General features: G+C 37.1%; 1 protein-coding gene across 7 annotated transcripts in view; it reads left to right on the top strand.

Moving 5' to 3' along the window:
* PRR16 (proline rich 16) overlaps positions 1–13,831 on the top strand; it is a 143,680-nt gene that overhangs the window by 67,845 nt on the left and 62,004 nt on the right. The window contains exon 1 of one of the 7 annotated variants that reach the window (XR_004982107.1): positions 273–346. The exons of the other annotated variants lie outside the window; for them this stretch is intronic. The gene's annotated coding sequence lies outside the window, so the exon portion shown is untranslated. Of the gene's footprint in view, positions 1–272; positions 347–13,831 lie in introns of those variants that run through there. 7 annotated transcript variants of the gene reach the window in all.

The raw sequence follows: 13,831 nt of genomic DNA, 5'->3' as shown, positions 1-13,831 counted from the left end.
TAAAGATATGTTTAAGACCCTGCACAGAAAATTTCAAGTGATCTCACATCCTCTTACACTTGAGTTTTGACTGCATGTTGAGCTTTTTGGTTTTTTCATAAATCGTCAATGTGAATGCATCTTTATAAAATTTGGCAGCTCTTTTGATTTCAGGACGTTCTCCGTTCATCAGTACATGAAATTTTTTAGATGCAGTGATTTTTAATTTTCTGACTTGAACTGAAATTTCACAGATGTCATCTACTAAATTTTAATCTTTTTCTGCAGCTAGGAACACTGTCAGTCACAATGTTGGCTACTGTGCAGTTCAAGAAGGTTTCTGAATTTAAACTTCTTTCTCAGGAGGGTAAGTAACAAGAAGCTGGATGAGAGGAAATTTCACTTATTCCACCACGGTACAGAAGTCCTGTAGCTGTGAGCTGAGAGAATATGGTCTTTCTATGGCTTGAAAATAAGCTTCCCCATTCATGTAGAATTAAACATCAGCAAAGAGTAAACAAACTGAATATACATTATAGCATCTTCTCCTGTGACATCTGGCTCTCTCTAAATCCATTTGCTAGGGTAGGCTGCAGGTACGAGGAAAAATTAAAGCTCTTTAGTGTTATTTGATGAGAAATTCATGCCTCTAACTCCAGAAGCTGGAACAGCTGATCTTTCGATAAAGGTCAAAAATACACAAGGCCAAATAATAAATCATATCAAAGTTGATAATTACTATCAGCTCCCATTTATAAAAATACTTGCTCACTAACATTTTTAAATTAGAAATGATTTCCAGTAAACAGATTCATAGGGCATTTTATTTTCATGCATGAGAAATTAATTGGCTAATTTTACAATGGCATATAAAGATTGTTGATTCTAATATAAGCTAAGAAATCTTGGCTTTTGTAGCTCACTTGTAGTGGTTAATATGCATAAAATTCCAACTACCTATTTTTGCACTCCTCCCAAGTCTGATAGTTCTTTTTGTGAATATTCACCTTTGTGAATGCACAGCCAGCTTCTGAGAAGATTCTGCACTCCTGAGAGACCCTTTAGCCCATTTTCCAGTCAGTATTATTTTGGAAGCCTGTGTTCAAGTGAAATCCTTTAAAAATATGGAACAAAAAAATTAAGAACTCTTGCCTTATACAACGACATAAGGAAAGCAATGCTTCAGGCAGATAAGAACAATAGGAAAAGACCAGGTCTTTCTTGGGAGCTTGGAGCCATGCAGTCATCACATTTGTTATCTTACAGTCAACATGATGTGAATAGAAGTCAGATGCTCATTAATTCAGTCAGTCCATCTAAGCAAAGCTTGTGCTGTTTGAACTCATCTGTTCCATTTGTTTGAATACTTTAGTACTCTTCATATTATTGAAAATGTAACGTTTTTCCAACAACAGACCATTATGGCCAACGTATCAGCCTCCCAGTGTATTCACTGCTGGTTTTCTTTCCATCAAGCTATTGCGATATTTGCTTACAGGCATTGTTAAGGTATCAGTAATACTCATTATATGTTTCCAATTGTGAAGGAAGGTACATGCTCAAGAAGCATCAAAATGCAATATTTTAAAGTTTCTCCAAAATAAGAGTCAGAGTGAATGACTCTTTTAATTTATAATTAAAATCTGAATGATTGCCTTTAATTTGAATCATCTGTAGGGATAATTCCTGTATATTAGGGCCAAGACAACCTGATCTTCCTTTCATGGAGATATTTCCAGAAGATAGTGTTACTCAATTACAGCATTTAAAATAGAGATTTTTTTTTTTTTTCTTGAAACCTGGTTTTCAAAGTATTTAAGAATTCAGAACAAGTTAGGCAAGGAAAGGCATAGTTGTAACTGGAAAAAGAATCTTTAGAGTTACCATATGACAATCCAGGGTAAAAGGAAATGGCAATCAAGATCACTTTCTTCTTTTTCTCCTCACTAAAGGTCGATAAATAAAGTTTCAGGAGTAACACAATTCTTTGCCTCTGCTGCATAAATGGAAGAAGTACAGAAATTGTGCTTATATAACTTGTTCTGTGGAAAGGGTAGCTTGAAGCTCACCAGCTGTAAGATGAAGTCTAGGAAATTATTGCCAGCTCAGCAAACATGTAGAAAAGATGTGAGACAGAAAATTAAATGTACTTGATGACTTATGAAATGTACTGACACTGACTTTATCTCTTCATGTCATCAACTTATGACTCATCAAGTTTGTTTGTTGGTTTTTCTATTATCATTTTGTTATTTCTATTTCCTCCTTTCCATTAAAGAAAAAAAAAGAAAAGCGAGAAAATTATTATGTTTTGTGCTAGGAAGTCACATATTCTAAAGGTAGCCAATTGAAGATGTGCGAAAAATAAAAACATATGTTAATTTTTGGGTGTTAACCTGGAATAATGTTATTCCCTTAAGATGTGACTGGATTTACATGAATGAATGTTACAATAAATAAAGCAAATATACTATAAGTAGTGTTTTTCTTACCTGTGAATGCCTTTTCTTTCTTTCAAACAACATGTTTTCTTCAGTGTGCTGGTATTGCAGATAAACTGAAGTGACATGTAGCTTCATCACAATAAGCTGTTTGTATCAATTTTAACATCTGAAATGTGTAGTCAGACATGTTATTCCATTTATCCTGATGGACATCTGTCTTTAGGCTGCATGTGCTCAAGGGATGTGGTGGTTTGGGGCTGCTGGACACATCAGTTAAATCAGTAAGTGTCCAGATATGTCTTACTTCTTGACAGTGCAATTATCTGCAGCTGTGTTCACTCTTATCTTTTCATTAGTCCTTCCTGTTTCATGTTTATTCACACAGGAGAACAGGATGACTCTCCCACTCTTAGAACTAACTTGCACTTATATGTCCTTAATTGGCCCAGATAAGCAGGTTTGTTCAGTAAGTCGTGGCTCTGCCTTTTTGGGTGAAGAAGTCAGGGGATGATGCATGGCTGGAAATCTAACATTTATCTTAAATCCTAGGACTTTGTGTATTTCCCCAACTCCAGTTCCCTGCAAGAAAAAAAGAGGAACTTACTGGAGGAGAACATATAATCCGTTCATATGAACATATAAAACATTCAAGTTATAGTTCAACTTTCTTAAGTGATTTTCTGAAATGAAGGAGTGTAGGAAGTATTAAAGAATGGCTGACTTTAGCTAAGACAAGAATTTTAGTGATGCTGTGTTTTGAAATTGCATCTTGATAGTTTCATTTAATTCTTATATTCTACATTATGAGAGCAAGTGACTAATCTTTTCCTTGGTAGTGGTGAATAGGAAAAAAATTAGTCACTCATACTAAGGTGTTAGTGAATAGCAGTTTGTGATTTGATTAGATCTTCCTTCAGCTGCCACTTTTCCAAGCTGAAGAAACTTAATCTATCTGTCTAGGGTATTTTACTGTTCTTTTCTGTACAAAAGTAATTTCTTTGCCATTTCAGTTGCCCTTCTACCTACCTCTTCTAATTCCACTGTGCCATCTTTGGATAATTATTTTCATTTTCAGTCACCTCACTGTGCCATCTTTGGGATGAGATACCAGAATTGAGGACACTGGTCCAAATACAGTGTATTTTGAATATATTCACTGGCCTCCTGCCATCAGTGACTAAATTATTGTTGGAGTTAAACTTTTAAATCTTGTTAGCTCACTAGGTTTGTAGATTTGATTACCTTGTGCTGGGACCCTTCCTGACTGAATTTCTAACATCTTCTCTTCACTGAGAGTGGAGGAACAAGAAAAGAAAGGAGAAGAAGGATAAACATGCATTTCAGCTTGGTGCAGTTGTACTGAAGTATTCAGGGAGTTTCATAACATTACTCCTTGTAATGTGTAAGGTTAGCATTTATTTGGAAAACAGCAATTGTGATTATGAGCCTATTCTTCTCAAAACAAAACACGGCTGGGGGTGTTCCTCTGATTCTGAGTTTTAAATCTTACTGAAAATAGAAGCAGCATGGTGCTTTTTGTCACATAACAATTGTTAAAGTTTTATTTATCTTTTTCTATATCTGTTCCATGAAGATTCCGGGCATTGTTGAATATTTCCAGGGGGTAACATGAAAAAGAAAAGGAATGATGAGGAATGATGCCCCATTCAGCAAGTTTCTTCCAGGAAGACTTGCCACACCACACTAAGCAGTTTTGTGTAGAGGTCTGTCTTAATATAAACCTTAGCAATTTTCTAAGAAATTGGTCTTGCAGGCTGTCGTTTTAGCTGGAAAGTGGCAATAAGGAACACCAAGAGTAAGTAAAAGATAAGTATGATTGTCTTTCTCATGGTGGACATTAATCTATCATTGTTTGTGAGCAGCAAAGGAATTTTCTTCTGGCTTTGTAGGATGGATGTTCAGAGGAAAATTTATGTACTGATATTCTTAGTATTTCTAGAGGTGAACTCATTGGATTTTCTTTTCATAAACTTTTATGAGCAAATAGGCCATTTATAATCACAAGTATTAATGAATTAATAAATGCCCCTTTGTGAATTCAGCATACAGATGTAAGCATGGAATTGCAGTAATTTATGCTGTTACTATAAAAGTAGTCATATAGTAGTCTGTCCCATGCATCTTTTTATGAAAGTCCTTTCTTAAGATTTTTTTCTTCCTGAGGAGCTGAGAGGCTCCAGGAACAAAATGTAAACAATGGTTATCTGCTGCTGTGGAATGCAACAGGTGGATCCCTGATTGGTCTCGTGTGGATGTTTGGATTTAGTGACCAGTCACGGCAGAGCTGGCTCCTTCTCTCTGTCCAAGCCAGCTGCCTTTGTTATCATTCTTTTCTATTCTATTCTTAGCTTAGCTAGCCTTCTGAGATGAAACCCTTCCTTCTATTTCTTTCTAATATAGTTATAATGTAATATATATATCATAAAATAATAAATCAAGCCTTCTGAAACAGGGAGTCGACATTCTTCCCTCATCCAAGAACCCCTGTGAACACTGTCACAGTAGTCAACACAAAGCTCTGGCCTCAACTATGGAAATCAGGCTTATTAAGTCCTTTGTGATGATCCTGCATAAAATTTTACTGCATAACATATTGACAATGCTTTGTCAAGCTTATTTTTTACATGTCCCAAACTGCTGTGCTTTTACAAGCGTTTCCCATGACTGACATCCCTGCATACACTTCTATTATTTTCTGTGTGATAAGATGTATAGAGAGAAAGAAAAAGCTTTTTAATTTTGTCAGTTCTTCTCTAGAGCAGGAGACTACTGGTGCAATTTCCCTGTTTCCTGGGCTGGGACTGTCAGCATTGCTCTCATTGATTCCCAGGGCCTAATTCTTTCCACCTTAACTCCCTCCCTTGCTATAAGAAAGGCACAATGGGATTTTTTAAGTTTATTTTCTGTTGTCTAATTAAGTTTATGATGGTATCTGCCTCAGTGTATGCATGGGGAAACCTTTGCAGGGGGTTCAGGTAGTGCATGAGAAAGCCTAGAAAGAAGCTGCTGCTCCAGCCACTTCAGTGTTACCCTCACTGCCTTGTTCTCGCCAGATCTGCAGGTTCTTTCCCTGGCCTTATGGTCCTGGCTTATTAGCTGCCTGGGTCCTTACAAATGAGATCTGGGAATCAGACCTTGGGTCCCTTATATATGGAGTTACTTAGATCTGTTTGGTGTTTTGATAATTTAAAAACTTATCACAAACTTTTAACTTCTAAAAACAATTTAGGTGATCTCAAATCGAATGATCCAATATGCTGCCACATTTAGACATTATATATGTATTATACTCTGAAAAGTATGTGCATCTTTAAGAAAGGAGGTTTATTTTATTTTTCATTCATGATAAAACTAATTTTCCATCACTAGCACCAGCTAAACTTTTCCTTTTAGTTCATTCTTTGTTAATTGTCATAGTTTTAGGTGTTTTGTGGTTCTATAGACTATTATTTTGCATGTTATTGCATGAAATTAGCTGAATACTTGATGTGTTTATATATGAGTCTGTGTCAATGTTCATAATGGACCATATATAATATGCATATAAATTGAAAAATAGTCCTGTTTTATGAAAAACTTCATTTGTCATACACAGGACAAATACAGTACAGATTAATGCTTTTGAGATGAAGCAGTGTCTTCAGTAAGGATGAAATACTGTAAATGGCTTATTCCTGCTTCTGTTGAATTTAAAAGCAGTTAAAATTCCCAGCTTTTCACAATATGCCTGGACATACACAGTCAGTCAACACTCCCTGAAGTATGGGGTCTGTGTTACAAAATGGGCTTTGAGCCTTGTGAATGCACCCTGATTCTCCTGTATATTGCCTGGATAATTATTTTCATTTTCAGTCACCTCACAAAGGCTATTTGACCAGTGAAATGTATTAAAAAGTTAACTGTTGTTGGTTATATCTTCTCAATGACTCTTCTTGGTGCCCTTTAGTCTTTTTACATAAATCTCCTCTGGTACATAAGAAGTGTTGCAGGGAAATAACCCCAGATTATACTTCCTACTATAGTACTAGGGCAGCATTTCTAGAGTAGAAGCACAAAATTTTGTTGATAATTTTTCTCTCATGCTCTAAGAATAGCATCTAGTCAAACACTTACTTTGACAAATGTAATATTTTCACTGGTGTGTGAACTTTCATAATTCCATGGCTTCTGCTTGGGCAGTTACTCATCTCTTGAAGATGAATAAAAATAGTTCAAAACCTTTCACATAGCCCAGCCAACTTCTACAGTCCTCTTTTTCAGCTGCAAAATATCTCACTAAAATTTGTTTACTGGCTTGCTTTCTGTAATATAGTATCACTCCCAACACTCTGTAGTTCATTAAACTTGGCATAAAATTAAATAACAGTGTTATGCAGCAGAAAGAACTACACACAATTGCAAGCAAGACATTTGTGGCGTGTGGGTAGGTAAGGACTTGTTTCTGAAGTTCATTTAATGAGTAAAAAAAATCCTGGGATCTTATCAGAAGTAGTATTTGTGCAAAAACAGACTAAGAGAAATTGGTAACAATATTGAATTCAGATTAAATAAACCAAGATGATGGAAGTACAGCTAATCTACTCTTCAGAACAGTAATTAAAGTTATACTGCACGTTAAAAACAATAAATTGTGTTTATTTGTCAAATGTGTATAGCTATCTTTTGATACCATGTCATTTTTAGGGCAATCAGAAAAATCAAAGTAGGAGAATACTTACTTTTCAGCACTGACTATATTTTTAGAATTTTTCTTATGCTGACAGTTCTTTAATTCAGTACAGACAAATTGTTTTCTATAGTTTAAGATACAGAAGTTAGTATAATTAATTTCACTGAATCCTTCCTCAGAACCAATCCTGGTCATGATCTATGGTATTGCAAGGGACAGAAAAGCTTTTTACTGTTCTGTCCCCAAAACTGATAGACCAGTGGTACAAGGGAAACTTCAGTAGAGTACTGCTTGGTAAGGGATGCCAGATACATATCTCCCAGGTGTCTCAGGAGAACTAACAGAAAACGCTGGATTGTGTCCAGAGCTGGGAATTCCATGGTTGGTGGGGAAAGTGTGTGAGCATTGCTGATCCAGCTTGAGCCCTGGAGCATGGAGATTTTGCCTACTTACTTTTCAGTTCATGTAAATGACTTTCAATGTCTGAAGTAGCTCCAAAGCTGCAGTGTAGTCTTTAGCCATTTTGATTGGCAAAGCCTTTTCTCTTTGTCATGGGCCACTGGCGAAGGCTTTTCCACAGGCATGGCTGTGCACAAGTGTAGTAGGAGACCACAAGGCAACACAAGCTTCCTTTCATTGACATGGTGCTGGCTGATCCCTGGCTTTGCTGTCAGAGGTGCTAGGCTGGTCCTCAAGGTCTACTGAATGCAGTTAGGCCAGCAGAACTTCACAGCTGTTCTGAAGCACGATGCCTGATGCTCCAATGTGGGCTGCAGGGTGGGCAGTGCTACAGGGGGAGCGCTTGGGCACATGCAAAGGTGGTTGTGCAGCCTGGCAGCTGTAAATAGGGCTGGTACAGGAGTGGTGAATAGGGTAAGGTGCAGGTTTTGTCCTGCCAGGGCCTCACAATATGTCTCACAGCCACTTTGCATTCAGGTGATGAACAGGTCTTCTAGTTTTTTTTTTTCCCATTTCTAACAGTAATGGATTCCTAACATCCTCAGGAGAGTTTTTAAGTTAAATTAAAAGATTAGCATGTCTTTTAGAAGTTTTGCTCTTCAAAGGCTTCCTTCTATCATCTTGTTAGTATTGCACTTGCAAAAATGAGAAAGAGAAAATATGGATATATATGGATAACTGGCTGATTTGTGATTTGTGTAGTAGTGTTAATTTCATATGGCTGTAATCACTATAGGGTAGTTTTCTCCCTTTAATCTTCCCTATTTCAGTGTTTCTAGATATCAGACATCCAAGACAAGCAGGTATGTTACACTTTCTCATGCAAAGATGCATCTTGCTTATTCTCTTATGGCCTATTGGAACAGCAATTCATTCAGTGATACACTCACTACTTTGAAGATTAAGACCTGTGTAGCTTTGAGGCATGGAACATTATTAAGACAGCATGTTTGATTCTTCTTAGCATTGGTGCTACTAATGATTGCTAAAGTTTGAGCAATCTGAATAGTTCTTACATTTTAGTTGCTACTTGGGTGTTGCACATGCATGGTACTGCTGTGTATGAAAGCTTCAGTGGGTGCTCTAGTATTGTCAGTGTGGTTACTGCAGTACTTCAGAGTGATGCAATCTGGAGTGTTGATGTCGCAGCACGAATCGCAATTAGCGAATCCCCATGTTCAGATTTTAAGAACATTAACTTAGTAGCTTGTGCTGGTGACCAGAACAGGAGCTCAAAGAAAAAAGCATTCATTTTCTTTTATTAGTGCATTTTAATAATGTGATTTTTATTCAGTAAAGCCATAGCTGCTTTAAAAGTTGGACCATATAAATGTCAGTTATGCTCTGAACTAACATGGTTTTGCTCTTGCTTTTGGCTCAAATGTTAAATATTTTTTACTGAACCCATGACTGCAGGAAAGTTGTTTGACAAAAGACAACAGTGAAAGATTTGAAAAGCAAATAGGTGTCTGAAATTTCAGATACTGAAGTTGTGAAAAACTATGTTTAATTTTGATTACGTGTTTAATCAAAACAAGGTGGAGGATTAAAAATAATGTGATAGAAGTGGGCAGTGTAATAAATAGCTACAATATTTGAATATAATAGATTTCAAATTATATGAGAAGGCAATGTGAGTTAACAGAAAATAGAATTTAATTTGATTTTCATTGAATGGTGCTTCTTTGATCAAAACTTTTCGTAACTCATGGATTAAAGACAACTATGTCTTCATTTACTGTGATGAAAAGAAATTTTTTCTCCCCTGACGATGGAGATCACAAGAATTAATTTTCGCCTCTTTTTTTTTTTTTTTGGTAAAATGCACAAAATGAGAAGTTGGAATGTCTGGTTTTAGTAAAGAATTTGGATGAGCAAGTCTGATTTTTTCTCTTTCAAAGTTTTCATTTTATTGAGAGAAGGAAGTAGATCTATATAATGGAGTTGAACTGGTCAGAATGTTGGAAAGAAAGCCTAAAATCCTTTTCCTTTTTCTCTTTTTTTCCTGCTTAGTAAAAAATTTGTATGTTTAAAAGCGGGAGTGCTTTTTTCCAGCCATTTGCCAGGCTTACAAAGATATTACTACTTGCTTCTTCTTGTAAGGAAACATGTTAATCAGGAAGTGAGATGGACTTCAGTGTCTAGACAAGCTTAGGGATCTTTTTCAGTTAAACTCTAATGTGTAGTTTTCAGTAAAATCTCCTGGTTTAATATGGATACAAAAAATAATTACAGACTCTTAAATATGTATTCTTCGGAAGATTATTTTTCACAGCCTGAAATGATTTATTTGTGTGTTCATGAATTCTCTTATTTAAACTCTGCCCTTACAGAGAAGGATTAAAGATAACACTATGGCTATTAATAGCAATGTAAAGAACTTATTAGTGAATTTGTTTCTAATTAGGATTCACTACTACAGGCCAGTGAAGAAAACTACAGATTTTTATGCTCTGCAGTTCCCTCTTTCACTCCATCAGTAAAAACTGTCAGCATGAATGAATATGTTCTGTGCCTCTACAACATCTTGGCTCATGGATTCCCCTTTTTATTGCTTCCTTTATATCATCATGATGCATTCTTTATTATCTTTCTTTTTTTTTTTTGAGATAACAGTGCCACCCTTTCAGATAATGCTTACTGGTAGTAAGGAACCTAGTTTCATCTGCAGAATCAGAATCTGATGTCAGTGAATAGAAATAGGTTGATTTAATTAAGGGGAGAACTAAAACTTCATTTTCTGCAGTGTGGGTGTGCTTTCTTAAACAAATCATGCTGCAGTTGTGATGCTTTAAAGATTTAGTCTTTTAGATGTCAGGACTCTGTTCTGCCTGTTAACTCAGTTTATTCTAATTGGAGCCTGTAATCTGCAACTAGATAATCTGAACATAAGGGTGCTTTTTCCTTTCTAAGCTTCAGAAGGTCCTGAATATTTTCTTCTTCAGTAGAAATTACATCTTTGCTATATACCACAATCACTTTTCAGATTTCATAGTTATTACACAAAAAAAACCCAGACAAAAAGTCCCCCCAAAAACCTCAACAAACCAGCCAACCGAAAAAATCCACTCCAAAAAAGCAAAACAAACCCCCTCCCTCTGAAAAAAAACCAAAAACCCAAAAACAAACCCAAAAAACCCCTGAACCAATACAACTAAATTTTCTATTTTCTGTCTTTTAGTCTCTGCTGATTTAATGCTACCATGACTACCTATGTGTGGTACATTGCATTATTTTCATGCTGTGATATATATTTTTTTTGTGTCAGAGGTGCTGGAAATTTTGAATTTTTTATGTACCTGTGCATCAGGCAGCCCACACAATGCAATCTCATTAATAAGCTGAGCAATTTTAATGCTTAATTTGCTTCATTACCTTTCTGCTGTGACTATTTGTATATATGGATTCAACATATGGAGTTTTTTTATAATATTTGATGTAATTTCTGCTTTGAAATGAATGCGTGTTTGTGTAGCATATATTTGTTTTTGCTAGTCCTTGAGGCACCATACTGTTGTTTATTTTTGTTCATTGGAAAAAATGCTCAATGTAAGTTCTGATATTCCTCCATGGGAAAAAGTAGTATTTTCTGTAATGCATTAAACACAGCTGTTCCTGTGTGTACCACAACTCTTATGCAGGGAAATATTTAATCTTTCAATTAATGTGTATATTTATTTTGGATTTCTATAGAAAAAAAAAGGAGTCCTGTTTTCTTCTTGAAGTTTGGGTTCTCAGACAAGAGGTTTATATAATTTCTTAGGCAGATATGAGTAATGCTTGAATGCCAGCAAAATCTAAAACCCAGGCAGTGCTGGGTATGCTGATCAGTGTCTATGAGAACCTCACTTAGTGGTTGTGAATGGTTTGATGTGTTCAGAATTGCCACAGAGACTTTTAGTCTTACATAACCTAATATGTCATATACTTACACCCAGCTCTGGAAAACACGTAATTTCTGCAATGGCTTACGACTGATGTTATCTGAAAAATAACTCTCCAATAGGTCATTAGATGTAGGGAATTTTGAGTGTTTTGTTGTTGATTGTTGTCTTTTTTTCCCTAAATAAATATTCCAGTGTATGTGTTGCAAGGAAATGTCAATGAAAAGGGTATTTGAACTTTAAAACATCTACACTTGGTACTTGACTGTGTTTTGTTTATCCTACTGTCAGGAGAACCTATTAGCCAACAAGATTACCCAAAACTATTCCACTCTGCAGTACTTTAGCAGAATAATAGTAAAAAGTAGCACACATTTTGTGGGAAGGGTTGCATGAGAGGTGTAACCCTTGTTCCAGAGTATGCAATGTAAATGGATAAGAAATAAATAGAAGAGAAAAATGGTGCCACATAAAGATTGAGCTCCTTTCCTGAGTTAACACAGTAGTTACATGAATAGCAGAGGTGGAAATTAGAAACCACTGGACAGACTCCAATCTACTGTGGTCTCCTTTAGGATAATCTGTGTAGTATATGAATACACAGCCACTACATTCAAAGCATTTTGTGTGATCTTATTTTTCTGTTAAAGTATTATTTCTACTGCTGCAATACCTCTGAATGGATAGGAACATATTGAAGGACTTAATGGCTTTGGTTTTGCTGTATGATCAGGTTGTTTTTAAGCTTCTTTATCTGGATAAGGGGGAAATATTTGATCTTAAAAATACTTTAGAAGGTATAAACAAAGCTACCTGCTCTAAGCATGGGGAGAGGTATCATCAGTGAATCCATTTTTTTGGTAATGGTTTTATCAGTGCAAAAAGGCCACTATTGTAACTGTCAGGCTAGAAATGTAATTTTGCCCTTGGATTTTACTAACCTAGAGAAAAGAAAAAACAAGATACAGTGGTCATCGGGTTACCTGGATATATTATAAATATCTGACAGCAGGTGTAAAATAGAATATAATAGTGCATATAAGCATATAAGAGCACTTGCATAAAAATGTATATAAAAGATGAAGAAAATCTGTACACCTAACAATGTCTGTGGTGTTTTGGAAAGCTGCTTTGGTTTTAACTGAATAGATGTTAGGAACAGTCCAAACAACTATGATCCTTGCTTATACATTAAGGCTGAGTTTTTTTATCTCGTGACATTTTCCTTAGTACTTGTGGTTAAGAAGGTAGTTGGTGTGTGTCACAGTCCATAGATATTCAATAGCAATATTTAGTAAGTAATGGTACAACTAATGTTGTACCAATAAAGTACCAGCTGGCAGTAATTTAAATGTACAAAATTATATCTCTAGAATATAAATCTTATTTATAGAATCAGGGAATGGTTTGGGTTGGAAAAGCCCCTAAAGATCATCTAATTCCATCTCCCTTACCATGGCAGGGACACCTCCCACTACATGAGGTCACTCAAAGTCACATCCACCCTGTCCTTAAACATGACCAGAGATGGGGCATCCACTTCTGATGAGGGCAACCTCTTCCCCGTTTCACTACATTCACAGTGAAGAATTTCTTCCTAACATCTAATCTAAACCTGCTCCCTTTCAATCTCTACCTATTTGCCCTTGTCATGCCTCTGCAGTTCCTGATGAAGGGTCCCTCTCCAGCTTCCCTGCAGGCCCCTTCAGATCCTGCAAGGTTGCCATGAGGTCTCCAGACAACCTCCCCTTCTCCAGGCTGGACATCCCCAGCCTGGCGTTGTAAGGGACGTGCTCCAGTCCCTTTATTGACTTCATGTCCCTCCTCTGGACTTGCTCCTACAGTTCCATGTAGGAGCAAGTTGAGGACACCAGAACTGGACACAGCCCTGCCATGGGGTCTCACCAGAGCAGAGCGGAGCAGAGCAGAGCGGAGCAGAGCAGAGCGGAGCAGAGCAGAGCAGAGGGGCAGAATCCCCTCCCTCGCCCTGCTGGCCACGCTGCTTTTGGCACAGCCCAGGGCACGTCTGGCTTTGTGGGCTGTGAGCACACACTGCTGGCCCATGTGGAGTTTTCCATCTGCCATCCCCGCCAAGTCCTGCCCCACAGGGCTGCTCCCAATCACTTCTCTTCCCAACCTGTGGGTGTGTCGGGGGTTGCCATGACCCGGGTGTAGGACCTTGCACTTGCACTTTGTTGAACTTCTTGATGTTCCCACAGTTCCACTTTCCAAGCCTGTCCAAGGTCCTTCTGGCTGGCATCCCTTGCCTTGGGCATGTCCCTGCCCCACACAGTGTGGTATCATCAGGGAGCTTGGTGAGGGTGCTCTCAATGCCACTGTCCCTGTCACCAGAAAAGGTGTTGAACAGTATCAGC

This window comes from Molothrus ater, chromosome Z (genome assembly GCF_012460135.2).
Source record: "Molothrus ater isolate BHLD 08-10-18 breed brown headed cowbird chromosome Z, BPBGC_Mater_1.1, whole genome shotgun sequence".
NCBI lineage: Eukaryota > Metazoa > Chordata > Aves > Passeriformes > Icteridae > Molothrus > Molothrus ater.
Note: the sequence above shows the minus strand (reverse complement) of the source record. Positions and strands in the feature narration are given on the sequence as shown.